Raw genomic sequence first — 27,767 nt, forward strand, 5'->3', positions numbered from 1 at the left:
CTAAATTATTTGGCCACAGTATAAAGTAGAGAAAGTAAACTTGTGTTTCTAACTTAGTACTGCTTCCATGTGTACTCTTCCACACCTCCAGTGTGTCAGATTCTCCTTGACTTTTTAGATCTACTGTTCAGACCTGTTTGAAAGAAACTGAGAAAGACAGAAAGAAAGGGAAATAAATATTTGTAGCCTAAAAGATTTTGCAGAAAACCTGGATAAAAGCGTGTAGTATGCTGAATGCACTGAATATCAGTCTTGTAGTCCACAGAACTCAACAAAAAGATAAGTAATTTTTGGCACTCAGATTAATCCTACTAGGGTTATTCAAATAATAAATTATTTTTAAAAATAGACTGCAATACAAAGAGTACCAATACTAAATAAGCATTCTGGAAAGGTATATATACCCATATAAGCTGCAAGCATTTAAAGGTAGGTGATAATCTTATTACTTGAAGGCTGTGCTCTCTCTTCTAGAGAACCATGATGACTCCTACCTTCAGCAAACCATTCATAGGAAAAACCCCACTTTATTCTGCTAGATAAAACAGCATGTATTTATAGTCTTAGATAAAATTAAGCATGGTATTATTGCCATATATATGTGTGTATACATATCTATATATATCATGGGATGTATGCCAAAAGAAGAACTATGAAGAATACTACACAATAGAGCTTTTGTCAATTATTTCATAAAGAATTAAAGATTTGGTGTGATATAGAACAAATTGGAACAATTAATATAAAACGCAAAAGATAAAAGCAGGAACAAGACAGTTAATATTCCTATTAACATTGGGATAGGTAAAAGAATGAAGAAGAAAATATTTATTAAAGGACAGAATGTGAAAGTAAATAGGAATGATACAGACCTTATGGATATTAAATGATGCACTAAGAAACCCGGTGTTTGAATGTGTCATGGACTCTCTAAGGCATGACTAGGCATGAAATGACTATTTTAAAACAAAGTTTTGAAGCCCGTACAAGGTGATGATTCTAGGAAAAGAGAATGTCTAATACACATTCTCAAAAAATCCCTGATTCAAATGATAACAACAAGGATAGGAGGATAATATTTTTGGGTTTTTGTTTGATCATAAATGAAGAGGAAAAGACCCAATACCAGAGTGACATAACTTTAGGCATACTTAGCATACAGAAGACAGTAGTGAACCTAAGGATCGACATTAACTTTAATGACAGAGAAAGGTAAATTAAGAAGGCTGAACTAATGAGATTATCATACAGACATTAAAAAGTCTAATTTTAATTACCATCAAGATTTGAAATTTAACCACCAAAGCAAATCCTGGGCTGGTTTAAATCAGCATTACCTTCAGAAACTCACTGGAGTTACATTTTTGCACTGACTGAAAATATGATGCTAAACTCAACCATCTAGAGGACAGCACAATATAGCCACTGGAGAAACTTAAATCTTGACAAATAATTCTGATACATCTGAGAATTATAACATGACCTGAGCATGCTGACTAAAGAAATTGAAAGCTCTTAGAAGAAATCAGAAGACTGTAGGTTGAGTTGGACTAGATGATCTTTATGGTCCCTTCCAACTCTAAAAAATTCAATGAAACATACTGAAATGCTGCGCTATGACATTAAAGTTCAGTGTCCATAATTTTGCCATTCTGCATTGTTGGAGATAAATAACAATATTCTGTAATTCTTCAGAAGGTACAAGGAAAATAGGAAAACATTTGTTGGTGTCCAAAATGACGTGTGGACAACTAATGAGATCAGATGTGCACTAATCTGCCTTATTGGTTTTGAGGCAGTTGAGAAATCTGCATGTCAATCTAACAGGCTGCCATAAACCTGACAATACCCATTTAGTGAGATAGTAATATCTGAAGCAGGTCTGCCCTTCAACAAATTTTAAGTATTTTCTGTAAAGATATGAAAGTGCTATTATCTGGATACTGAGACCCCTTCAGTTAAGTTGGGAGATGAGTTTACTTTAGCTCAGTCACACTTAGCAAAAACACGGATTCTTTGATGGGTGTTCATCCTGAGCTGACAGACCTCTGACTGCTCTCCAACGCAGAGTACACCACCAAGGACGTGTTGCATCTGCTACGCTGGTGAAAGCTACAGTCAGAGACAGACTCACAGTAAGGTGCTCTTAGACAGCGGTATTCTCGCAATGTTCACAGCTGGGGGCGAAGGAAGCTGTGCAGGAAGGATGGCGGTAATGCCATTTCTGTATTTCAGCAAAGATCAAAAGGAGATTCTACCTTCATTTGTACGGAAAAGTGAGAGCAGTGCAAGATGCTCACATTGCTCAAATTCAGTCTAGAAATGTGAGGTGAAAAAGCAGAAATCTTTCATTGGCACTTCAGGGAAGATTTTTTACATTGTTCTGATAGGAAATATAAACATAGTAAGTGTCTGAACATGACTACAGCAAGAAGGCAAGTTTGAAGTTTGCTTAGTTGCTCTGCACTAAGCACAGAGAGCCTGAAAGGGAGCGTCTGTGTTGTGCCTGCTTGCCCTTCTCTCAGAGGAAGGTATTCAGCTGCATCTTTCCCCTCTAACCTCCTGACAATTTTGCCTAATTATCTTCTTCTAACACAATGATATTCAGTTTCAGTTTCTACCCCTTGTTCAGGTTTGCTCAGTAGTTTTCAGATCTATAGCTGACAGATGAACAGCACAATCACAAAATCTTCAGTTTCTTAGGAAACCAACCGAAAAATGAATATGCATGCTTTTCATATATTTTAACCACAAAGTTACAGTTCAAGATCCGTGTTAAAGAAGGATAAATAAATGTGGCTAAAAGAAAAGCAAGCTTTTAAGCCCTTTGAGAAGCTGAGATCTCATTTATGTTCACATGCCCTAGCTTCTATAACTTATATATGCCAAACACAGTGGTATACATGCTGCAGAGAATATAACATTTGATAAATATAAAGAAGGGGCCACAGTGCATGAAGACATTATTATATTATATTTATTGTATTATATCTGTTCTATTATATTTATTCTATTTCACAGAATCATAGAATCATAGAATGGTTAGAGTTGGAAGGGACCTTAAAGATCATGGAGTTCCAACCCCCCTGCCATGGGCAGGGACACCTCCCACTAGACCAGGTTGCTCAAAGCCCCATCCAGCCTGGCCTTGGACACCTCCAGGGATGGGGCATCCACAACTTCCCTGGGCAACCTGTGTCAGTGCCTCACCACCCTCACAGTAAAGAATTTCCTCCTAATATCTAATCTAAATCTCCTCTCTTCCAATTTAAAACCCCTTGTCCTGTCACTACACTTCCTGACAAAGAGGAAGCTCTCCTGTAGGCTCCCTTCAGATATTGGAAGGCTGTTATAAGGTCTCCCTGGAGCCCTCTCTTCTCCAGTCTAAACAACCCCAGCTCTCTCAGCCTGTCTTCATATTTATTAAGACAGGTTTTGGTAATATTTAATATATTAAATATAATATTTACTATATTTATTATATTTTGCATGGTGCACTGAAATTCCATGACTGGTCTGCACACTATCTATATATGCACATTAGGTGGTCAACAATTTCCACAGCTATCTCACCTGTACTCAAACATTTTTGTTTTACATGAAATCCTAAGGCTTGCCTGCTGAATATCTGAGTATGAGTTTTATACTCCCATTAGAAAATCAACTTAGATATAACAAACATCTGATTATAAATTGTTTGGTTGAAATAGATATTTTTTACATTTACTTTTCACAATATACCATTATTTTACACTTGTCCGTAAAAAAACACTTGTAAAATAAAAGTAATTTTTTTCTTATGAGATATACTCCAATGTTGAGCACTCATGTTTCAGCTCGTAGTCAATATTAACAGCAAGGTTGTGATTTGCTGAAATACAGTCATTAACAGAAAAACAAATAACAACATGAATTTTAGCTGTAACAGTATAAAATGGTTTTTAAAAAAAAAAACAGAACTACTTCTGAAATATAAGATGTAGCTCTTGAGGAATACATAAAGCAACAGGCATTTCCCTGAACAGTGCTGATAATACTCCTGTTCAAGGTACAATACATGAATTTAAAGTACTATCAAGCAGCAAATTCCTGTATAAAATATTATTTCCTATAGCTACCTTTTTTTTTTACTACATTAATGAATTTTAAATGGATTTTGATAATTCAGGAAGAACTACTTATAACTGAGAGGTTTATATTACTGTGCTAGGTTTTTCTAGCAATTGCCCCCTTTTTTTGCACATTTTCATAAAATTAATATTTATTAAGGTTTACCTAAGACATTATTTCGATCTCGCTACAACTACTATCACCTGTTAATACAGAGAGAAGTGTGACTTGTCAGTTTCACAATCGTCTCTAGCAAATTATTCCATTTACTTCATTTCCCACCATTCAAACATGAAATCAGCACAAAAGCTGACATACACCAACAGGTCCACCTGGAAAAAACAGTGTGACCCTTACATACGGAAATGCCTTAAGTCACCATCATACATTTCAAATTCATCCATACATGATCCTGATACACCTAAAGCTCTACAAGACCTGCCTATTTGTGATGGATGCCAGGTGCCCACCAAGCCACTCTATCATTCCGCCTCCTCAGCCAGATAGAAGAGAGAAAATATAATGAAAGGCTCATGGGTTGAGAAAAGGACAGGGAGACATCATGGGCTGCAGTGGAATAGCCTGTCTCACCATGTTCTTCACCAGCGACTGCAGGGAAAATCTCTGATCCAGCACCTGAAGCACCTCCTCCCCATCCTTCTTCACTGACATTGGTGTTTGCAGAGTTGTTTCTCTCACATATTCTCACACACTCTGCCGGCTGCTGCTTTACAGCAGGTTTTTTCCCCCCTTCTTAAATATGCTATCATAGAGGTGATGCCACCATTGCTGATGGCCTTGGCCAGCGGTGGGTCCGTCCTGGAGCCAGCTGGCATTGGCTCTATCGGACATTGAGGAAGCTTCCAGCAGTTTCTCACAGAAGCCACCCCTGTAGTCCTCCTGCTACCAAAGCCTTGCCAGACAAAATAAACACACTATTATAATTTCTTATTTACTATATTTAGCCATGGAACAAAAGTTATGCTGGATATTAATAATGCAAAATACTGCATTTCAGTATAAACAATGTACCTCTATTGCTGCATCAAGGCACACTTTAATTTTTGATAATGCAGGATTTGACTCAGAGCAAATGGGTTATTAAACTTCAGTCTAATCGATCATTACTTTTACATTCAAAATAATAATAATAGTTTCAAAAAGAAGGTGGCTAAAGCAAAATCTAAATGAAAGGGTAGAGGTGTAGACAATATAAATACCTTAACTTCACAGTTAGGGCATTTTTATGGTTCACACTTTTTCCAAGGAAACACATTTGGAAAAATATTGAAAAAACAATTAGGTCCACAGATTTATGTATGTTTAGAAAATTCCTGTCAAGGAGGAAGATAAGGTATTTGGAGCACAGACAGGTTCTAGCAGCTAGACAGAATGGGGATGGATAAAGGAACGAAAATTTGCTGGAGCCTTTTAAAATCAAGTAATTCCTCACACAGTAGTAGTAAAGTCACTGCTGTTAGTCCGCATTGTCAGCAAACACCTTAATGATTCAGAAGGTTGCAGCCAAGCTACTTTAACTCTAAAGGTGTCATTAAGCCTATTAAATTTAATTCCACTTTATTGACATAATTTTGCATTTGAAAGCAGGTACCAACGGAATTAAATCAAATGTTATTAACATTTAAACAAAAGTTGAATTTCACAGGAAGCCACAGGTCATGAGGCTCAAAATCAGTGCTAGCATGGAGGCATATATGCACTAATACTCTTCCATGGAAAATAAAACACTCTTCTGGCTGCAATGTGAGATGAAACAGGTCTGAAAACAGGCTGACATGTTGTGCTTACAGCTCCATACGCTTAGATGCCTGTAGTGATCAGAGCTGTACATGCTGTGAGGCAGCAGTCAACCAAGGCTATATCTGCATAACTACCATATGCATTTTCCTCTGATGCCGAGAAAAGCAGGGCTCAGCACTGGCCTCACTGACTTGGTTGATAATGGGCAGCAAGTGGCACAGCTACAAGGTCAACACAAAAGCTAAAAAAAACAGTGATGGCGGAGAAAACACATACAGAAAATTTCACAGTGCAACAATTCCAGCTAAGCACAGTAACAATCTTTCAACCCAGGAAATAAAAAAAAAATAAAATAAGTCTAAGTTATATAAATGTTGGAATATTTTTTTTAAATTTTATTGGCTAAAAACCAGCAGGGATCATCGGGATTGAAACACTCTCATGGGAGATTCAAACAAAAATCTACTGACACTTTCAAAGATCTTAATCTAAAATTGTGGCTGGCACTGGAGAAGTTTTCTTTTCTGAAACAAAAGAAAAACATTTGACTAACCAAGTTTTTTTTCACTCTGTTTTCTCCTGGGTTTCAAACTGTGATTTGGAAAGAATGCGTGCACTGCGAAAAGAAGGGAAGAATGGCTTCCAAGGTAAGAGAAAAATGATCTTCTGTTAGCTTTGATTTGGGAGCATCAACACTGTTAGCAAAGGCTGATCTTCTGTAATTCAAGATATTTGCTTGGGGGAATCCTGCCTATCAAGACTCAAAATGAGTTCCCTCTGCAAAGACGGGAAATACACTCTTTGCCAGTATAATTTTTTTTTTTCATTAATGTGGCATAATTCTAGTAGTATGCTTCTTCAGCAGAAATAGACTTGTCCTTAACTGTCTTCCCTCATCTGTCAGAGAGAGTTCATCTTCCTAAATAGAGATTTTGTTCTAGTAGCTAAATTGTTTTGGTTCCTCTTCTATCTCATATTAACTGTTTGGTTTCCCAATGTTAATGATACAGGGTGAGCATGACATTTTTCATTCATATTCTTTCTGTTGGTCACTTCAAAGTAAGAAATAGATTTTCTAGTTCTATCACAATAAAAATGTCACTTTATCCAAAAATTATTTTAGGAAGAAAATAAGAACCGTTTTGAATCATCGGGTTTCAATTTTCTAAAATAAAACTTTTATGTTCTTAATTTGAAGTGGGGTTTTTTGTTTGTTTGAAATCACTGATTATGTATATTACTTCAAAACACGGTAGTGATACTACATTTTCAGATGCACCTTTGATAACCATATAATGTACAACATAGCAGCAAAATCATAAAAAAACACACACACAAAAAAGCAACCTAATTTGCCAAAGTGAAATCTTCTCAATAACCTAGGACAAATTAGTTTAAGAACTTTTCTGCACATAAAAAGGCAGAATTTTAAGATTTTGCTCAAATTCATTGAAAAGCACAGATATTTTTTTTTCTTTTAACAAAAGTGCTCACTTTGCACTGCAACTCTCCACAGAAAGTACTGGAGAGAAGTTATAAAACAATAGTGGCTTTCTCAAGAAATGAAAAAACAATACTGCAGGATGTGCACATTTCTAATTTATTCAAATTATATAGCACCATATTTGCATAACTCCAGCAGGGTAGGATTAGCTCAATTCAACTCTATTTTAATTTTTTTCTCTCCAGAAAAGAATATTCTAAAAGAAGGAAGGAGCAAAGTCATTGACACAAGTGTACAAGGAAGCTGGGAAAATAAAAACAAGGAAAAATAAAGTCAAAAAGAAAAAAAAAATCAATGAGATATATTAGAAAAAAACAAACAACAAAACAACCCAAAGGAAAATTGACTCCTTTGAAGGGAGTCAAGAAGGAGGAAGAGACAAATAAGGCAGAGATGGAATAACAACTGCACAGGTCAGGAACTAAGGCCTCCAGCCAAGGAGTCTGCGCTTTTACTCTGCACATTCAAATTCCCAGAGGTAGCCTTAGATAGCAAGCAATAGAGTAATTTTCTGTTCTACCAAAGATTTCCCATGTGTCCTTTGGACAAACCAGTTTATCTGTGCCCAATTCTTCATATATACACTGGGGATAAGAGCATGTCCTAGCCTTCAAGATGTGCCATAAGATATAAGAGATTGTGAGCTGTGTCATCTTCAGATGACAGCAGTAGCAGCAGTCATCAAATAAATCCTGCAGGTAATATATAGGTATTAGAAGAAATTAAGCAATTAAGGAAACAGGCTTGAATTCCTCTCTCCTGTGCCCAAGTCCCAAGTAATTACAATGGGAACAAGAGCAGAACCATATAAAAGAGCTACGGTGTGCTGTGATGCAAATAAAACAATTAGGTATCAAGGAATTAATAAAGACTTCATTTGTGTCAGATCTGAAATATCTAACCAATATAATGGGCTTTAATTTGACATTTCTTTCTAGGGCACGTGACAGAAATTCAATTAAATCGATAAATTTCTCCTCAATGTTAACTATTCATTTTTTTTCTTGTCTATACTTGCTTATTAACCATTATTAAACTCAGTAATTCAATTCAAGTAAATGTGAAAACTTAAAGGAAATACCTGTAAGTAGCCAATTATGTACAAGGGTTTTGCTTTTTTCTTAGTTTAAATAATGTTTTTCTTTCAGAGAAGAAAACTTTAATAGCTGCAACTTCTAGAGCTATACATTAAGCAGAAGGATATTAGGGAATAAATAATTATGGAAATAATCTAAAATGGATGACTAATTCCTTGAAAGTTTTCTGAGAAATACTTTGTCTTGTTTGAAAATTTACAGATACAATTTGTGAAACTGTATATAAGACGACCTGAACTGCTACCAGATGAATGTTTTGATGGACGTATTAGAAACTTCCTCTGAATTTTGGACAAACAATTATAATCCTACGTGAGTAGGAAAGTGTTTATGGGAAAATGTCTCTTAAAAGAGTTATTTTTGGATAACTACACCTGAAGGCAGCAACTTTTTAATTTACTGAGAGGACTAGCATACTCTTTTTTGGTTTTGTGGACTCAGTGAAAGCATACTTATGAGTCAACACCCAAATATCCATATCCACAAAGCTCACAGCAACGCACCATGATTCTCATTCTAAGATTTTGCTCTGCATAAACTGAGTCTCCAGAAAAGGGAAAAGAAATGGAACAGCAGCTCTGTTCTTAACTTGGAAGAGAATGAAATAAGATAGGCTCCTTGCTACTGCACTAGGAGAAATTATAAAATATCCTTGGAAAGAGAAACAAAACCTGGGGTATTAAGCATCCACCCTCACAAGTAGAAAACTGAATGTATGGAAGCAAAAGAATGAGGTTCCCTTCTACCAGCAACCAGAACCAAAACAGCAGTAGAAAAATTTATCAATGCTTCAATCAGACAGACTGTTGGATTGAGTTCTTGTAAGACCACTGCGTTCAGCTTTCAGATATTGCTGTTTTCTAATAATTTTATCTCTAAAATAATTTTAATTCATCTCTAAACAGCTTCCAATAAGAATCTCCCACAGGTATTAGTCTATGCTTTAATGTGAAAAGGCTCAACCTACCTATTCCTTAGCAACCGGTTTACTCCATGTATAAAGCAGCACTATTTCTAGCATCAAAACTGATTGCAGTGATCTGTCGTTCCTGATAAGAACTTACAATTCCTTTTGTCATTTGCAAAATAAATTTTTGCCAGCTTTGCGTTTCTCAAGTGAAACATAAGGAATGCTTTTTTCCTGTGTTTTTCCACCAGACCTGATCAGCCTTTTTGCTTAAAGAGAGATATATTTTTTTGCATTTGCATTTGCTATTGAATCCTAAATCAAACTAAAACAAGTATAAAGGGCATTCTTGAAAAAATTGTCTGCTGCATTCTTCACCATTTAAACAGATCAGCTGAACCAAGCCGCCTCAATAAGAACAGGATTAAGAGACTAGCCAGGCTGAATTATGCTTTTAACTTTAAAAGTGATCGTTGTGTTTACCTCCAGAGAGCATTCTGAGATAAATGGCTGCTATTAAAGCGATGAGCTCATCAACACATGGCAGCCCTTCTCTTCTCATGCACTGTGAAGAAAATAGAATTATCCCACTGCTTGGAACCCATCTTATTTTCTCGTGCCTCACAAACTGAGAGAAATGAAGGCAGTATCATCAAGTCTTAGCTATCATATAAAGAACAGGTCAAATTCCTTTCATCCACACTTGCAGAAGGGCAAAATTGTTAAAAGGATTCTAATTAATTCCTATAGAATCTCAAATTTCTCCTCAAATGATGATCAAATGATTTGTCTTTTATCTTAGAAACACTGAAATGGTCCGGTTCTTGCTACCTCTCCTTCACTGTCAGCCTCCTCCTGCGTGGTGTTGCAGTATTAAGAGTAACACCATAAATGTTCCCTTTCTTGAAAATTGAAAGCACTTTACAATATTTTACAAGTGCTTTACAAAAGCACATACAGTATTAACTGTCACAACATATACCTGTTCTGCCTAATGTTACAGTCAATTCACAGACTATTTTCTGTCCAGGTATCAAAAGACAGACTGAAGTGCCCGGTATTGCAGGATGCAATAGCACTACCAGAGCTAAGGAATCCTGACTGTTAGTTTTCTGCCTCAGACAGTTGTTCTGCCACTTTTCTGTGACGTAATAATAATAAAAAAAAAAAGTAACAAAATATATTCTGCATTACCCATCTATTTTACTAGTTAATATTCTCACTAATTCTTAAGCATCAAGTTCCCGTACAAATTAAGTTTTGAATATAGCTCTTTCAGCATCACCTCATAACTAAAGGGTTTAGTTAGAAGCAACCCTGAAAGTCATGTACTGTCAAAATCACTATTCAAAGGCACTGACCAAAGAAAAATCCCTTTGACCTAGCTTTTTTTTTAACTGGATGACAATCTTCCTCTTTCACAATTCAGTCTAGAGATAACATGCAACAGAGGGACAGTAACATAAAAATAGGTTTTGATGGAGATTATGAAGAATTTGTACATAGCAACAGGAAGAGCTTTACAAATATATTTGTCCTTAAATTGGTCCAAAAGTTAAACTCCCGGTTTAGTCACTGATTTGTAACACACGCAAGGCACTTAACCTCTCTACACTCATAAAAACTCTCTATCCAACTTGTCTGAGCATTAGGAAGTTTCTTACGTTAAGTATTTTTTAAATGCTATGAAGACATTAGATGAACCTTCTGTGAATAGAAAATATTCTCGGACATCATTGTGGGAAAAGACTACTTATCTTAATGATGCCATTGAGAAATTACGTCACCAGTTAAGCAAAAGGTACAAAAAAAATGTAAGCCAGTCCCTCCTCTTGCATTTTCATATGTCATCAACATGTACTAATTTAATTTATTCTCCTAACACCATAATAAAAAAAGAGAGTACCAATAACCTGTTTTTTTCCAAAAGGCATCTAAAGATTCAGGGAATATAAGTAACTATCCCAAGGAAAAAGCAATGCTAAGCACAGTGGTGACTCACTCAGGTGCAAGGCTACTGCTTTATCCCAGACTACCCATTACCTTCTTTTCCCTTTAACTTCCTGTATTTTTAGCTCTTTCTTCTAAATCCTTTAAAACACCTTGAGTCTCCACTAGGTCTAATGGAAAACTAGCAAGCACATCTAAGAGGAAAACAACAGTTAGCAATCAGGCCTACTGCCTAGCTCATATATTCACAAGAATTTACGTTAGTACATGCCAGCAACAGAAGGTTAGAAAAACAAAAATATCTTTGGCTGTAAACATTCAGATGACAAGGCCATTGCTCCTCTCAATCATCCTTATTCCAGATATTTTTCTCTTAGGTTGAAGTCTGACTGCGGGTTCTTCAAGCACAAAGGCAGCACTGTATTAGGTGGACCAGGTCCAATCAGTGGCCCGATCTTCTTCTACTGAAAAATAAATTTTACAGGATACCAAAGCTCTAATGTTTTCTGTAAAGAGCAAGATATTTTTCCTGCTTTATCAAACAGACAACAGACCTATGACATATAGATACAAAAAGCAATTCATTTAACTGTTATTTGTTGGGGGTTTTGATAATGCCATTTTTGTTTCTCTTTAAAATCACCAGCACATGGAAAAAGTTAGGGGTTTTAGTTAATATCTGGACAGCCAAAACATATTAAGAGTATATAGGAATTTGTATAAGTTACTTGTAAATTTAACAATGCTTTACAGTAATTTTTTTCAGTATACACTGGCCAAAACAATACTGGAATTGAAACAAAGTCTGGTCTTCCTGAAACAGATGTTAAAAAGACATGAAGGCAGAAACAAAAACTGACAAGAGACTTACATGCTTGTTTATTATACCTTCCACAGAAAAATAAAGAGGGTGAAAATTTTTCTCATATAACATTATGGATGAATAAATGGCCTGCAACTGAATTTCTTCACTTAATTTGAATAGCTATTTAAAGAAAAGAATATATATCCTATAAATTCTAAAGTCCTAAAATTAAGTACAGAGGAATGGACCAAATAATGGCATACAATCTAGGAGAGGCTGAAACATAGGTGCTCTTTCAGCAAAGCCTGAAAAATAATTTCAGAAAAAGTTGATATACATTTATTAAAATGCTTTTTGGTGCAATTACAGGAAGATTAGAAGGAAAGATGAGATGAAAAGTAAAGGCAAGACTGAACATGTAAGAACTAATTTCCTTTACTTTGCACAATAAATAAATAAGAAATGGCAGTGCTATTGCACAGCTTATAGGCTGGCAGAAAACATTTACAGATAAGTGTCAAAGGATCAAATCATCCTGATTATATATTGTTAATTTAATTCCAGTCCTTGTCTCCAGTGGAGTTCCAATGAGGCGATCAAGGGTACTTACTGTAGCTCAGTCAGAGCCTTTGGTTAGGAGGGGAGGCAGGGACACAGTGACAGGCTTAGGTCACATAGATGTAATTGCCCAATGCCATCAAAAGAAGAGACAGTCGCTGATAGCGGGACTCAAGGAGTCCAGCACGGAGCGAGAACAAGGGCTTCCAGAATACTGAAGGTGACACTGGAGGAGCATATTCTGACTAAACTGCCCTCTTCTAAAGATTATTCTGCAACATTGCCAAGAGTGACACATATCCAATCATGCTGCTAAGTAGAGCACAAGTAATCAGCTAATTACCTGCTTTACATAATAAGTGAGGGACGTGTCAGTAAGAATGTTTTCAGCCAAAGAAAAAGGATAGAAAGAAGAAATAACATTTCCTATAAGCATCACAGGGTCTGTGTTCCCAGTCAAATGACAAGGCAGGCACACCAAACTTCAGAGAGACTTGTCAAAACACTGAGTCAAGTAGAAAAGAGCACCTCCTTCCCAGACTGGGAGAAGGCAGCAGGGCTGAGATCAAGATCAGCAACTGAATTGAACCCAACTGCTCGTCTGGGCAGCTGACCCAGCTCTGGAAATCTGGGGGCACTCAGGAAGGTATCTGCAGCTAACGAAACTAAAGCACTACTGAAAGAAAGCGGTGGCTTTGATGCCAAAGAATTGTTACATTAAAGGCTAAGTTTCTGAAAGCCTTAATCTAACTAACCAAACACAAACTTGGTATTAAAATAAGGTATCTTACAACATCTACTGACTATCATTTCAGTTTATAAAATCAAAACAACCATTTTCTCTAATATTTCTCTGAACTCTTTACTAAAAACTAATTCTTTTAAAATGGATGAAATATCAGGTAATTTTGCTAATTCCTGTAAATAAAATCATAGCATGCCATTATAGCACACCAGACTTCTTGGGAAAAGGGATTTTCCCTTGCAAGTCCAAGTGTTACAGAAATTAACAACATCATTAAAAAACTAATAAAATAAACATAAGACAGACTATCCCAAAGCTTTTCATTACAATTTTGAATGACAGCCAAATCTTAAATGACTTCAGTGATATCAGGGCAGTCATAAAAATGACCCAGAACCAAGCACTGATGGAGAGATCTCACTATCAGTAACAATCAAAACTACTGAATATTGATACTTCTCTGGTTTTCTGTGAACACTGTGACTTTGGAGCCATAACAGCATTAATAATGAACTAATCAACAAATTAAATCTGACTGCAATAGCTCCTGATAAAATTAACCAGTCATTAATACCATATTTCTTTTGCAAAGTTTATCGAGTTTGTTGGATAGTAAACATGACCATTACTGTCAAGAACAGCTTTGCAGTTATGCTGCTGCATATATTTTATGTATTTTAAATCTGTTAGTACTCAATCATAAAACAAAAGTGTCCTCTGTGTTTCCTGAAGTCCTTTGAAAATTACTTTCACCATCTGAAACATTTTCTTTTTTCTCCCTTAGAAGAAAAGAGCAGTGGAGAAAAGCAATGAGGGACTACAGTGAATCAGGGAAACACACACCATTCTGCAAACCTAAATTCCTAATTATAAAAATTTGGGTTTGTTTCATGATTGGACCTCTTTGCAAATGTAACTTATTGGATTATTTCCTATCTTTAAAAACTCATGTCCTACACTGCTACACAAGAAATATATATAGAATATGATCTTTGACATTTTAATTAAGACCTATTAAAACATCTATAGAAAGTAATAAAGTCTCCCCGATTTTAACCTGCATTGCAACTGTGTCATGAATTCAGATAACCATGGATAAAAATCTTTCACAGCTAAGAGCACGAGCTGAGCAAAAAATTCTGGGGCTGACACCTAATTAAGATATACTTCCCCCTGATGAAGAAAGTTCTTCATCTATTACTGTGTGTTACAGTCGTTCAGGGCTATATTTAAAAGGCCATTAAAAATATACCTGAAGGCAAAGTTAATCTTTATATTTGACAGATAATAGTAGCTTTTTTTGCAGTAAGTAGTGAAGTGAATACTTTATTTCTTTATGATCTAATGACCATTCTGTTTAATCTTAATGGAGTAAAGACGAACAAGAAAATATGCTTAGGGGATATACTAATACATCAATTATGGAGAGTGGGAAAGTCCTTTAAAAAAAGTAGCAGTAATCTATTGTAAATGAAGATCTCAATAAGCACTCCTAGCCACAGGGAGAGCTAAAAAAGATGCATTAAAAATCTATTCAGATTCTGCTCATTATAGATATGTTCTTCTCAGCTCTTAAGTAATGCAGCAATCACGTAATTAACTTTTGAAAAGGGAAGCATTTAAAACAACTGTGTATCTATGGAACACAGCAGGCTTTCTCCTTATTTTGTTCAGTGAAAATGAATTTTTCCATCCATTTTCCTTAACACTGTTGCAGAAGTCCTGATGCTGTGGCATTTCTTCTGAAGGTATTGCAAAAGTATAAACACAATTTCACAAACAAAATAGACACGAATTTTTGGTCAAAGGAACAAGTAAAGAAAGACATATAAGTAAACTCTGCTCCTTCTTAACTACAAACACACTGTCTATCCCATATAAAAGCGGGCACTCATTTCCCTGGGAATTTCACTCTGAAATGCAGATCTGAATTTTAGGTGGGAAGTTGTTTTTTTTCTTTTTAAATAATTTTTATTTTGATTTAGACCTTTGTCCTGTGAGGTGATATAAGATCACACACCCCAAAAGATCTGTATGCCCCAAACCCACACATTAACTCCACGAAGAAAGCTTACAGAATTTCCTACTGAAATCACTGGTTCTACAACCAGTAAGTTCCCTGGCTGAGAAGATGTGAAGGACTGATTCTAGTCCCGTTAAAGTAATGAGGAGCTTTTCAATTGAATCTAATGAGTGTTGATACTATATGCAGTAATTTCAAGGAAAGATGTCCCTATGCAGTAGCTCTCAGGACAGGGCGCTCTGGACTCTTACCTTCTCATAGATATGTCCCTGTAACTTTGAATTTGCCTACAAAAACCCCAATGAGCTACTGTAGGACACATCACCTATGAGGACTGTTACTCTGCCCTAGGATTCTTTTGTGCAGTTTTCTTCTATTGTTTGCTGTCTTTCAGTGTGTTGGAACACTATTAAGCTAAAATGCAAGGAAGCACCTGGGGAGCTTTAACCTGGGGAGTTAATGCAGCATAAATATTGTCTGTTAAACTCAAACCATTCCTTACATCTAAAAGTTGCCCCAGGCAGATGAGTCCCATGTGAGCAAAGATGCACTGAGTTTCCCATAGGCAGACTTCTGACTGAATTAAGAAACATGAATATCATTGATATTATTTGAATAATCAAGAAGTAACCTGTCTTTCACATTCTTAACATTGCTGACCTGATGTAAAATTCAGAATGAACCGAGTATATTCACCTGCAGACACTCATGTGCACATATACAAAATATAAGTAGCAATCTATAAAAACGTCCACTACAAAAGGACACCTACAGAAACTTGGGTCATGGGTTTTCTGAACTCATTGGGTTGCTTGTGTCTGAAAAAAAAGCATTCTGAATATCATAGACAGCTTTGGGGCAACACCATTGCTACCAGCAGCAAAAGCGCTGAAGCTCTGTTTGTGACAGAGCTGCCTGAAAACCAGGTGGGAATACAGGGCTGAGAATGACAACAGACTGCCAAACGGGTGCTAGACATTGATGCAGTGAAACAGTCTTCTACATTGCAAGTTATGTAAATTAAGTCAATTAAAGATTCTTAAATAAATACTGATAGATGATATTCCAGCATTTAACACTTCTGTAGTAAAAGTGATGAAAGGTTTTCTGTTCTTTCCTGAGTCTCTCTTCCCTCCTCGTCTATGAACATATATGAAAAGGACAGAGCAAAATAGAGAGGGGGAGAAAAAGCACAGCAGATTTGCACATGTGCCCAATCTGGCCCAATTCTGCCCAATCTTTTATGGTAAAAAAAAGCAACAAAACCCCACGAAACAGGAAATATCCAAAGTGGCAGTTGACAGATAATTTACTGACAGCTTTTATATCTTATGAATAGGTGTCTACTGTGGGTATTTCTTTGCCTATATAACTCAAATGAAACATTTTTATTCACATTTTATTCATTATTTATTACTTTATATCACTGATTGAAGAAAGAATATAATTAATGAGTTGAGCCATGTTGAAAGGAGAGACCTGATTGCAGAGAATCCAATAATATCTTTTTAAAAGGAATCCAGAGAGCTTGCAACCTGCAATTAATGACAATAACAGACATTTTCATTTGAGCCCTGTGTTAACTCTTGAATCTGTTTCAGGTCACAGCATACAGTTTCTAAATTCTTTCATATGTTTTATGTCAATGTTTGACTGTTGAACTTCAAAGAAACATACAATCTGCAAGTATGTCATTCTTTCCTGAGCTAAAGACTAGTCAAGAGCATTAACCTTCCCCCTGCTAAAAATAAGTACCCTTGCTTCTGTTTTTGACTGACATCAACTACAACACATTAGAGTCCTTTCAGATTCAGACTGGAAAAGCAATCTAATAAAACGAAGTTAAAAGTTAAAATAGACTGATGAATATCCTCCCTATTCAGTGTCTTCGGCCAGTTGATTCATTACATATTAATACATATGTAACATAATACCTGCATATGCCTATTCATTGTACATTAAATGCAATAAATAGATTCTGTGTGCAATAAATAGATAAGAAATCAGAATCTGTGATCTAGATATATATCTGAGAGGATTTCTCTTAGAAAATGACACGGGCCAAGTAACATTCTTATATTTGCATGCATATTTGTTTATAGAAATATGTATGATATTTGTACATGGTATTTTTCTGAGTGTTCTGCTGGAATTTAGGTGGAAATAAGCATTTAATATCATCACAGTAACAGAGTTCTGAACTGAATTTCATAAACAAACAAACAAACAAACAAACCAACCTAAAAAGCTAATGCAAGAATGATGGACTTGGAATTGTGGGGCTTTTTCTTAGTTTTTAAGTTAAAAATTCATCTGAATAATTAAGCATTTGCAAGTCAAACGAGCTAGTAGGACTCTTCAGCTTCAGCTGTTATATCATGCTGTTCCTTTGAACAATATTTACAATGCAACAAGAGAGAAAACAGGGAAAGATCCTGTGGTTCCTGACAAATGCTGCTAATGAGAGTTCAGGCACTTCTTTAGCATTTGCAGCACCTCCTTAATAGGCAGCTGAATGCCACTGGCTATGCAGCCACCGAATTTTAATCACAGGTTAAGCCACTGCAGATGAAAGTATTCAGAGAGAAGTCAACTTTTCCCTAATTTAATTTTTAGTAGTACTCTGACCCTTAAAAAACAAACTTTGCAAAAGTCAACAGGAGTTTAGGCTGTGTCTCCAGGGGAGGGGGAGCCTAAGAACCTGCTTTACATGCCCATCAAACAATTTGACATTATTGGTGTTAGCTCTTCTACAATCTATGTTACTTAACATTCTGCTTGTCTTGCTGTAAGACAGTTCCTGAGTGCCTTAGAGTTGCTCCTCAAATGCATCTGTTGTGTCTTGTTAGGATTTAGAGCTGCCATTCGAAAACAGAGTAGTTGCAAGTAATAAGACTGATTTCTCGGACCAAAGTCTGGTGGTAGGAGTGCTGAACTTCTGCTATCAGATGGAGTTTGTCCCTCAGAGTTAGCAGCACTAGAAGAATCATTGCATCTGAAATGTTCATGTTCTAAAAATACTACAGTGGTAGACTGAAAGAAAATAATTTGAAAGTCATTTCTTCGCATCTTTCCACTGGATGAATCTGCTACAGGATAGTAATAATTTTGTGACAGCAGAAGAGTATGATAAAATCTAACTGCAGGAAATGAACAGGCAAGATATTTTAAAAGACTTTAAAATTAGCAAATAATGTCTAGCAATCCAGTCATATTGTCTTGAACAAACAACACTTCCTAGTGACTTTTATGTCTGTGTAGTGGAAAGCTAAAATTATTGCATATTGTCCAAATGAATGAATCCACCAGAAGCCACTGTTTCCCTCCTCTAGCATAGCTTTACTGCAATCCAGGAAGTTATCAAAGAGGCAGAGACAACCTTTATAATCTTTAATGGGCATGCCAGCTATTATAGGCATTAAAAAAACTGTAGGAATTTCTGCTGGTCCCATTTCTGCAAGATTTAGTATCAGAATTCACTGAGAAAAGATTAGTCTTTGAGTTAAACGTGGTTTTTTTTTTCTTGAAGGGTCTTGTCTTCTGCAAAAAGAATTCTACCTTGTTTGAAGGTTTTTTATTCAAAGAGAACCTGATTACTGGATTTTACTGAAAAGTTGTATTTCTTCCCATTTTATATTAGAAATTGAGAGTCTGATAATTAGAAGAAAATAAGCAGCAAGGCAAATTAAGGTAAATGAAAGGGAAACTAGCTGTTGAGCTAACTGTTAAAACCTTAACTCATCGTTTGGTTATGCAAATTGTTTTGTATCAATAACTGAGTAGTTATTCAGAGGGCAAAACTTCAAAGACTGCCATACAAGTTTAGAGGTGGGAAACCTCTGGAATTCATTAAGAAACATGAGAGCTTGCAACCCGGAGTTTTAAAAATCAAGCTGTCTTATGTATTATCAAATAGTAACTGTTGCTAAAAGCACAGAAAATTAAAAAAAAAAAAAAAAGTTTATAAAGATTTTTTTTTGGTTTGTTTTTTTTTTCAAACATCTTCTCTACTTGTCTATTACCAGAAATCCTCAGGTGACAAGGAATGAGGGAAGAGTGGAGATTGTCAGTAACTTCTGAGATAAGAGGTTAAGAAAGACAGCCTTAGCCAACAGCCTCCTGCAGCTTCTCCCAGCAGCAAGTGGAGAGAAGTCCATTTGAACTTATAAAATCCATTGACTCCTGGGAGCGCTGGGAAGAGTACCAGTGTCCTTGACACTGACAGAATAACACTCCTTAAAATGATTTGTCTTTTAGAATGGAAATCTTGGACTGGAGGCCACTTTCACTGGAGGGAAATTCCACATTTCTGAGCAGGCTGGAGATTGGTTTGTGGGCAGAGCACAAGCCAGGTGCTCAATGTAGTCAGGAAGGATTGCTTTTGATGCTCCATTTGCATGAGACTGCTACATGCACTGTGCACAAGTCAACATGAGATTATTTTGTATGAATGATAGAATGGTTAGAGTTGGAAGGGACCTTAAAGATCATATAGTTCCAACTCCACTGCCATGGGCAGGGACACCTTCCACCAGACCAGGTTGCTCAAAGCCCCATCCAGCCTGGCCTTGAACACCTCCAGGAATGGGGCATCCACAACTTCCCTGGGCAACCTGTTCCAGTGCCTCACCACCCTCACAGTAAAGAATTCCTTCCTAGTATCTAGTCTAAATCTCCCCTCTTTCAGTTTAAAACCATTACCCCTCATCCAACTACTACACTCCCTGATAAAGAGTCCCTCCTCTTTCCTGTAGGCCCCCTTTAGGTACGGTAAGGCTGCTATATGGTCTCCCTGGAGCCTTCTCTTCTCTGGGCTGAACAAGATCCTAACAGGAGTCCGTTCAGTGCTGACAATTTCCAAATGCATCCTCTATTTTTAAGTAGATGAAGAAATGTCCTGCAATGCAACATACACCCCAGTATATTGAGACCGAATTTTTGAAACAACAACAGCACACACCCGTCGTCTTCTCTATGGCATGACTGCACCAGTCATGTTAAATTGCAAAGGCTGCTTCTTGCAAGGGAAATACCAACCACCACAGAACAAAACTACAGTGGTTTAACAGTTTCTAGATCATGAGTGCAAAAATTCTCTCTCTGATTTTCACAGATCCTTACCAGCAGAAAGGATCTTTGTTCCTCTATGAGAATAAGGGACCTGGCCTAGCTCTGCACATAGCTCATACAAGTGGATTAAAAATGTACCACAAAACCAAAAAAGCAATGCTAACCAGAATGTTTCACTAAGATTTACAGCTCTACTGACAAACAGAGTGAGTTTCCAGTAATTTTACAGCATCTTCCTGTTCTTGTTACTCAACTTGGCAAAACTTGAAAAAGGAGTGTTAACCAAGCCACTATCTTGCTAAAGTTTTGACCCAAGGCTAAATACAATTTCGAAATGATGTTTTTGCCTGGTGTTCTAAACCAGGAAGATTACCAGTATCATAAAAAGGACATTTTGCACAAAATGCTTTCAGTATCTGCCAGCTCTCACAGTCCTCCAAATAGGGGAACCACACATGGAGTAGCTGTAGCATAAGGACTGTGCTGGAATGATGAAGAGCTTATCCATAGCACAATGATATTTTCAGAGTACTCAAATAAGCACAAATTTTCCTATTCATTCTTATTGGCTGACTGCATGAACTACTAAAAGTATGTTGAATATCTCATGTTTTGACCCAGGAAATTGTACACCATTTAATATTTATTTGTCAGAACTTTATTTTGTAAAAGAGTGATTAACTTCAATGGCTTTTAGAGTAACTGAAGGTGCTTTGTACTAGTCAGAATTAGTAAAAATTATAATTATTTTCCAGTATTTACAGGGACTATTTTCACCAACAAACCAGTATTTTTTCTAACTGAAATGGAAGCAAAGCTTTTACTTAAAAAAAAAAAAAAAAAGACATATGACTTTTTTTTTTTACCTTCATAGCTAAATGTTTCTTTTCTTTTCAGTATCTCAAAGTGAACATTCCACATGTTTAGTTATTTTTAAAGCCAAAACATGACTGCTTAACAGTTGCACAAGCAATCAAAGCTTCTGCAATGTAATTCCAATTAGATACTACAGTAACTATTGAAACCAAATAATAGCTTAATGACAGGAACATCAAGTGACTAAGTTGTTTATATAAGCCTACAGAAATAAAACTCACTAAAGAAATTTAAATTTGGGGTTTTCCACACTTTCTTCAGAATAATAAGGATTTGTAGAAACAGAATTTATTTATTGTTATGCCAGAAAAAAGTTCATTTTCTCTTTCTGGCTTCCCTTTTAAAGTGAAGTGATCTGTAAGTCTCTGCTTTATAAGTCACTAGTAAGATACAAAAGAAAATTAAATATTATTTTTAAGCTGTTTTTTTTTAATATTTCAATAGTCGTGAGAAAAAAAGAGGCACATTTTAAATGTGTCTTTTCGGAAAGAATGCTGTACTTAACCTACATTGGTATCTTGCTCACAGCAATTAATCATATGGCCAGAAAGAGCAAAATGGCACAGCATTCAACATCAGTTTTATTTCTTATTAGAGAAGCATGTCTTTATTATTATCAAGTACTAAAAAAAAAAAAATGCAATTGTGATGAACAGGTTTTGTTTGTTTGTTTTTTAAAGAAAGCAACACAAACTGTGAATCACCCTAATTATAGTTTCCAACAGAAGTTTATTAAAAGATGGAAGCCATCCTAGAAGAGGTGTTCTGAAACCTTTTGCATGAGTTATTTACTGGTGGAGAAAGCTTCCCTTTATGATATAAATAGACAATAATTTCTTTTTGGCAGAAATTTCGCATAGTAAACAGGCATCTCAAAACTTCTAAATTACCACATGCCAGAGTTTTTAAATTATTATATAAGGCATATCTTCCAAAAGGAAAAGATGGAAAATCTACCACTTAACATTTTCAAAAGGCATAAAAAGTACAATAATTCACAATAGAGGTGTATGCACAGAGCAATAGAGGAGTCTAACCGAGCAAACAAAAGTCTAAACACGAATTTGCAATCAAGTGGCTTGATCTGTCCAGAATAAGATTAAATATCTCATTAAAAACATGCAGTCCGGCTGTGATTCTGTGATTAAAAAGATGCAGTCAGGCTGTAACAAGAGAGGAAAGCATGCTGGACAGTGTTTTACTACCTCATTGTTAGACCAAGTCCAAAAACTACTGAAATTTTCTATGGGCTTTGCACAGAAACATAAAGAGCTTTTGGACTATTTATAAGAATAGCAACTGTACTTTCCATACTAGACTTTATGGCCACACTAATATTTCCTAAGCATTCCTGTCTTTTCAACAGAGAGAGGCTGGTGCCTCTGACAACTGGGAACTCAAATTCTCCCTGGGGACTGAGGAAGAAGGGTGCCCTGTGGGTATGTTGAAACCATTCACTGAAGGTTTGGTTAAGCAAAGGCAGAAATTCCAGTTGGCCAATTTCTTCTAGTTTCCATGAGTAGCAATAGTAGCAGAAATATCAATAGTAATACATGGTAAAATAATATAAGATCCTATATATGTTTTAATCTCTATCTGAAAAGAAAGCCAAGCCATCATGTTTTCACTCATTTTTTTTAGCTACTTTTAACAAGCACAGACTAAACTACTTCTGCAGCAAGCACAAACTTGAAGCACAAAGTAGCCTTATTCTCAAACATTCTTAGGGTGTGTCATGGTCTCCAAAGCTGAAGTGTTCAGGGAGAATTTTTAGCCATTCCATCAAGCACAAGTGCAACTCAGTTTAGTCAGTTTGGTCAGTTAGTTAATTTTAACTTCTATAAGTACAAAGTAACAGATAATTCAAAAATCAAAATTTTGAGCTTCTTTCAGTAAACATGATAATAATTCGCCTAACATTATAACAAAAAGCAATCAATACACTGCAGATTCCTCTTTGTAATTCAGACGATTTACCAGCTTCAGGCAGAGAAATCTAACGACCCCATTTTTCAGTGGAAGAACACAGCGATGTGTTACAAAACAGATAATGAAATGGTAACTATTCAACTGAAATACTGCTTTGGCAGGGAGGTTGGACTAGATGATCTCCAAAGATCCCTAAAATTCTGTGATTCTGATCCTGTGACCGAATTTACATATCTCAAAAAGAAAAAAAAAAAAAAAAAAATCAATCAGGATCTATCCAACAATGAAATTATTTTAATTTTGACTTCCTTTTCTTTTTTATTATGTGGATATATTTAAAAAAATCCAAACTACAACTACTTTGTAAAAATAAATGTTTGGATAGAGTCATAACAATGACCTATTTTATTCTGTAGAAAGTTTCAGATATTTCAGGTTTCATCTTCAATTAAGAAATTGTCGTCACATAAGTTATCATGTGTCAAAAAATTCACAAGCATCTTACTGGAAAGCAGAACTTGCTCTTCTCAAAGGTCTGGAGGCATAGTCAGCTCTAATCTGAGGCCACTGAAGGCAATGGAAAAAGTCATTCCTCTTACTGACATTTCAGAGAGCATTAAACCAAACCTGTAAGAATGTCATCTACGTGTCTATAGGGAATAAGTAGAGAGTACAGACTGCATTTCCCGTTTATAGCCACAAGCTACACCATATTACTTATCCTGGTTTAAAAAAAAAAAAATCAGTGGTGAAATGACTTAGTATTTATCCTAATTAGACAAAAACAAATGAGTTATCTTAAAGTGTGAGACATTTAAATCAAACAGGAATGACTATGTCTTTATTTCAATCTTGTTTCATCTGCCTAGGATATGACATTTAGCATTACACTTGATTCATGTTTTAACCATCGTTTGTTTGTTTAAACACAGCAATCACAATATGGATGCAGAATTCCCCTTTCAAATTCTGTATTTGTTTCTGTCCAGACAGCTTATCAAATAACAAGTTCTGGACAAATTAGACTTTCTGAAAACAAGTGAAAGAGTGAATATATTTCAGAGATACATGAGGTCAGTGAACATTCTTTTGCTCACATAATTCCTTTTCCATCCTTTGTTTGTTCGTTTATAACTCCTGAAGTATAACGCATGAATTATCCTATTGTACACATCAACCACTTGACAGATTGTTTTACTAAAACTCTTACATGCCATGGCTTTCCTTCCAGACTGACAGGAAATGTTTAACAAAAAGGCTGATGAGTTCCTTTAAGTTCTTCCAGATAAACAAACTACAAAGCAAGTTTAGAGTACCCAGGACCATCCATGCAAAAATATCACACAGGCTCTTTACAGTAACAACACAAATCACAGCATTGGAAGGTGCTCAGTCAAGAAGAAAAGCTGATGATGATTCAGCAGTCTGTCAAATGGGGAGCAGAAATGTTCACGCTTGAGAATCTTTAGTTAATGACACATAATTGTTAGGACACTTCTTAACAAAACTCTGTTTAAATAAAGCCTTTTTTTCTTTGTTTCATACACGGATGGTAAATTTTTAGTAATAATTCATAAAAATTATTAGATAGATTTTTTCCTTTCTTAATAAAACCTTAGATAATGTCAATAGCACCGATGCCAGTTACATAAATACGTGTCTATGTATTGACCTAAGAAACTCCACTCGAAACACAGCAGATTTCCAACCACAAGTCTGGCCTTGTAAGAAGTGCATTACCCGCTGGGGCTATGGCACCAGCCCTGCACTGCTGCACAGAGGGCTGGGTCCAGACATCAGAATTAAGCACAGAAATTGCCTTTCTTGTGCTTTCAGAAATCTCAAAAGCCGCTTGGAAGAGTCATTTTAATGAATTGCATCCTCCCACAAACCCAACAGCAGGCTGGGAGGGCAACAGATAGGGGAAATAAAGGTAGAATAAGAAATGGAAAAGGGCGAAATGGATCCTGAGGTAGACTGGGAAGTGTGGGGAAGGAGCAATGTTACCAAATTATAATTGATATTGCAAGGGAGAAAGTGCAATAAGAAAACAGAACTAAAAGCCTGAATGAAATGTCGGCAAATTAGCTCCTGACGATACTAGCTCTGCTGTCTTTGTTGTAGAACTTTATCTTAGTATCTCTCAAAAATATGAGCACATCTTAAACACATGTTAAAAAGAAACAAAAAGTCAATTAAACTCAATAAAAATGTTATGGCATTTGTTGATATGCTGCACTGTTCTAGGTAATATCCAGTTGTAACTGGATATATTGCTCAGATTAGACTGAACCAGGAGAATCAGGGGAATTATTGCAGGTTTGATGCAATCAGACAGTTAGCTATTTTATGTACTTCAAAAGTCACAATCACCTCTTACTTGAATCCAGAGTATAAATACATCTTCTTTTTGCAAATACATGTCACGTAATGACAAAGAACCCAGAATTTGGAAAGCAGAGAGAGTCAAGTTTTTCATTTTTTTCCATATTCCATTCAAATTCCCTGCCTCTTCCGCCAATGCTTGGGATGACCTTTCACAACTGCACCTCCACTGGTCCTTCATCCCGTACTCTCCCCATGCTCCTGCTGCTTCTGGACCAGACCTAATCTTTGTGTAGTTACAATTCAAATGGCCCAAACCCTTATTTATAAAGTATTTGTGAAGACTGTATAAAGAAATTCTCTCTTTTTTAGTACAAAGATACTAATTAAGCTGATTTTCTTTATTTCATGTGGACGTACTTGAGAAAATCTTAATTTCCCAAGTAAGTAGCAAAAATGATAAGTTACATGTGGTCTATGGAATACTTTGCTGTAATTTTAATCCATCTGGGTGTATATAATATTACTAGGGTAAAATCTAGCCACTTCTCAGTAAAGATGCAAAGGGAAGTTCTCTAGGATCAAGGCCTACTTTCTATTCCCAGGTACACCAAAGGTTTATTATTTAAAGAGAGTAACAAACCCACCATCACATCTCCCCTCCATATTAAACTTGTTTTTCCCTTTCATAGTCCTTACATATCCATTGATAATATTAAATTATAAGATGTTTTTATTCTATTTTTCTTGGGTTTGCGAGTTTCTTGTCAAACCCACCAGCTGTTCTCGTACTGCAATTATATACACTTCAGCATCACAGAACCACAAATGAAATTTAGTATGTAAAGCCTTTTGCTATGTAAGTTTTCTTGTGGGCAAAACAGTCTTTGAGGTTGTTCTACATTATTACTATAAATATAAATGAATCTTTTTTTGTATCTCTCTGTATAATTCTGTATATAATCTAAGTGTTATCTAGGAGGCCCCGAAATACTGTCTCTTTAACACACAGCAGTTACCAAAAATGAATATGACTAATCAACAATGTCATATTAATTACTGCTTTTAGTTTTGCTGACTTCATATTCAGAAGTATCAAATACAGGAAAGATCTTACATGTGTTCAAAATTAAGGAATAGATTATTTTCTCTGAAAGCCAGATAATTAAGGAAAGCATGCTTGTGATACATGAATAATGATTAACAGGGAAAGACAACTTTGTTCATTACTGAAGTGTAAAGTACTATTTTTCATTCTCACGACATTTATTTTGATTTTTTTTTGTTAAAATTTATACCTTATGAAAGGATTGGGCATTGAATGATTGAAACACAAATGTTTCTATAAAATTCCAGCGGTTTTGAAATATTTAATTCTCAGTACATTTGGCAGCTTTAAAAATATTGTTTATCAATTAAATATTAAGTCACACCTCTCACGGCATGCTGAAGGCTGGCATAGCAAAGCAAGCACATGAAATGCCAAAACATGCCCTTTGGCTCCCATTCTGCTGACTCCTGCAGTGTGTCCCTGCCATCCCACCTGACTATGCTGCCATCCCACCTGACTATGCTGCCTCGGACTAGGTCTCCTCCTCATCTGTATCACTTTATCAATTTGGGGAGAAAGTCTGGAAAGCGGAATGAGACAGAGACTCCTGTAAACCAGATCTGTCGTTAACTTTCCTGCCTTTAACCTTTCTTACTGAATTGTATGTATAGCTCTATAATGTGTTATAATATTTACTTCCTTTCTGTCTTATAACTGAGTTCAGTTTCCAGTGAGTCCTTAAATTTCATGGAAGTAGATGTCCTAATAATAATCATCATGTCCTGGTGTATTTTATTTGGTTGCTTGTTACCTAACGTAACAAAATGAAAATCATCTATAAACTATTTGAAAGATTGATTTCTGTTCAGCTGCATCTATCCCCTATAAGATGATACACTGTAAAGGCTCTTTTGCCCTTAAACAATAATCATGATTCATGAAATTTTATTAGTGCAGTTGTGTAAAGCTTTCCTGCTCAGCAACAAAAATCACCTCACTCTCCTGTAAGAGCATTTCTAACTTGAATGAATCTGCAGAAAATTGCAAATATGGTGC

At 35.9% G+C, this 27,767-nt stretch overlaps 1 protein-coding gene across 1 annotated transcript in view; it reads right to left on the minus strand.

Annotated features, from left to right (window-relative positions):
• Positions 1–27,767, minus strand: part of SPON1 (spondin 1) — a 188,115-nt gene that overhangs the window by 95,697 nt on the left and 64,651 nt on the right. The window lies entirely within an intron of this gene.

Source organism: Numenius arquata, chromosome 6 (assembly GCF_964106895.1).
Source record: "Numenius arquata chromosome 6, bNumArq3.hap1.1, whole genome shotgun sequence".
Classification (NCBI taxonomy): domain Eukaryota; kingdom Metazoa; phylum Chordata; class Aves; order Charadriiformes; family Scolopacidae; genus Numenius; species Numenius arquata.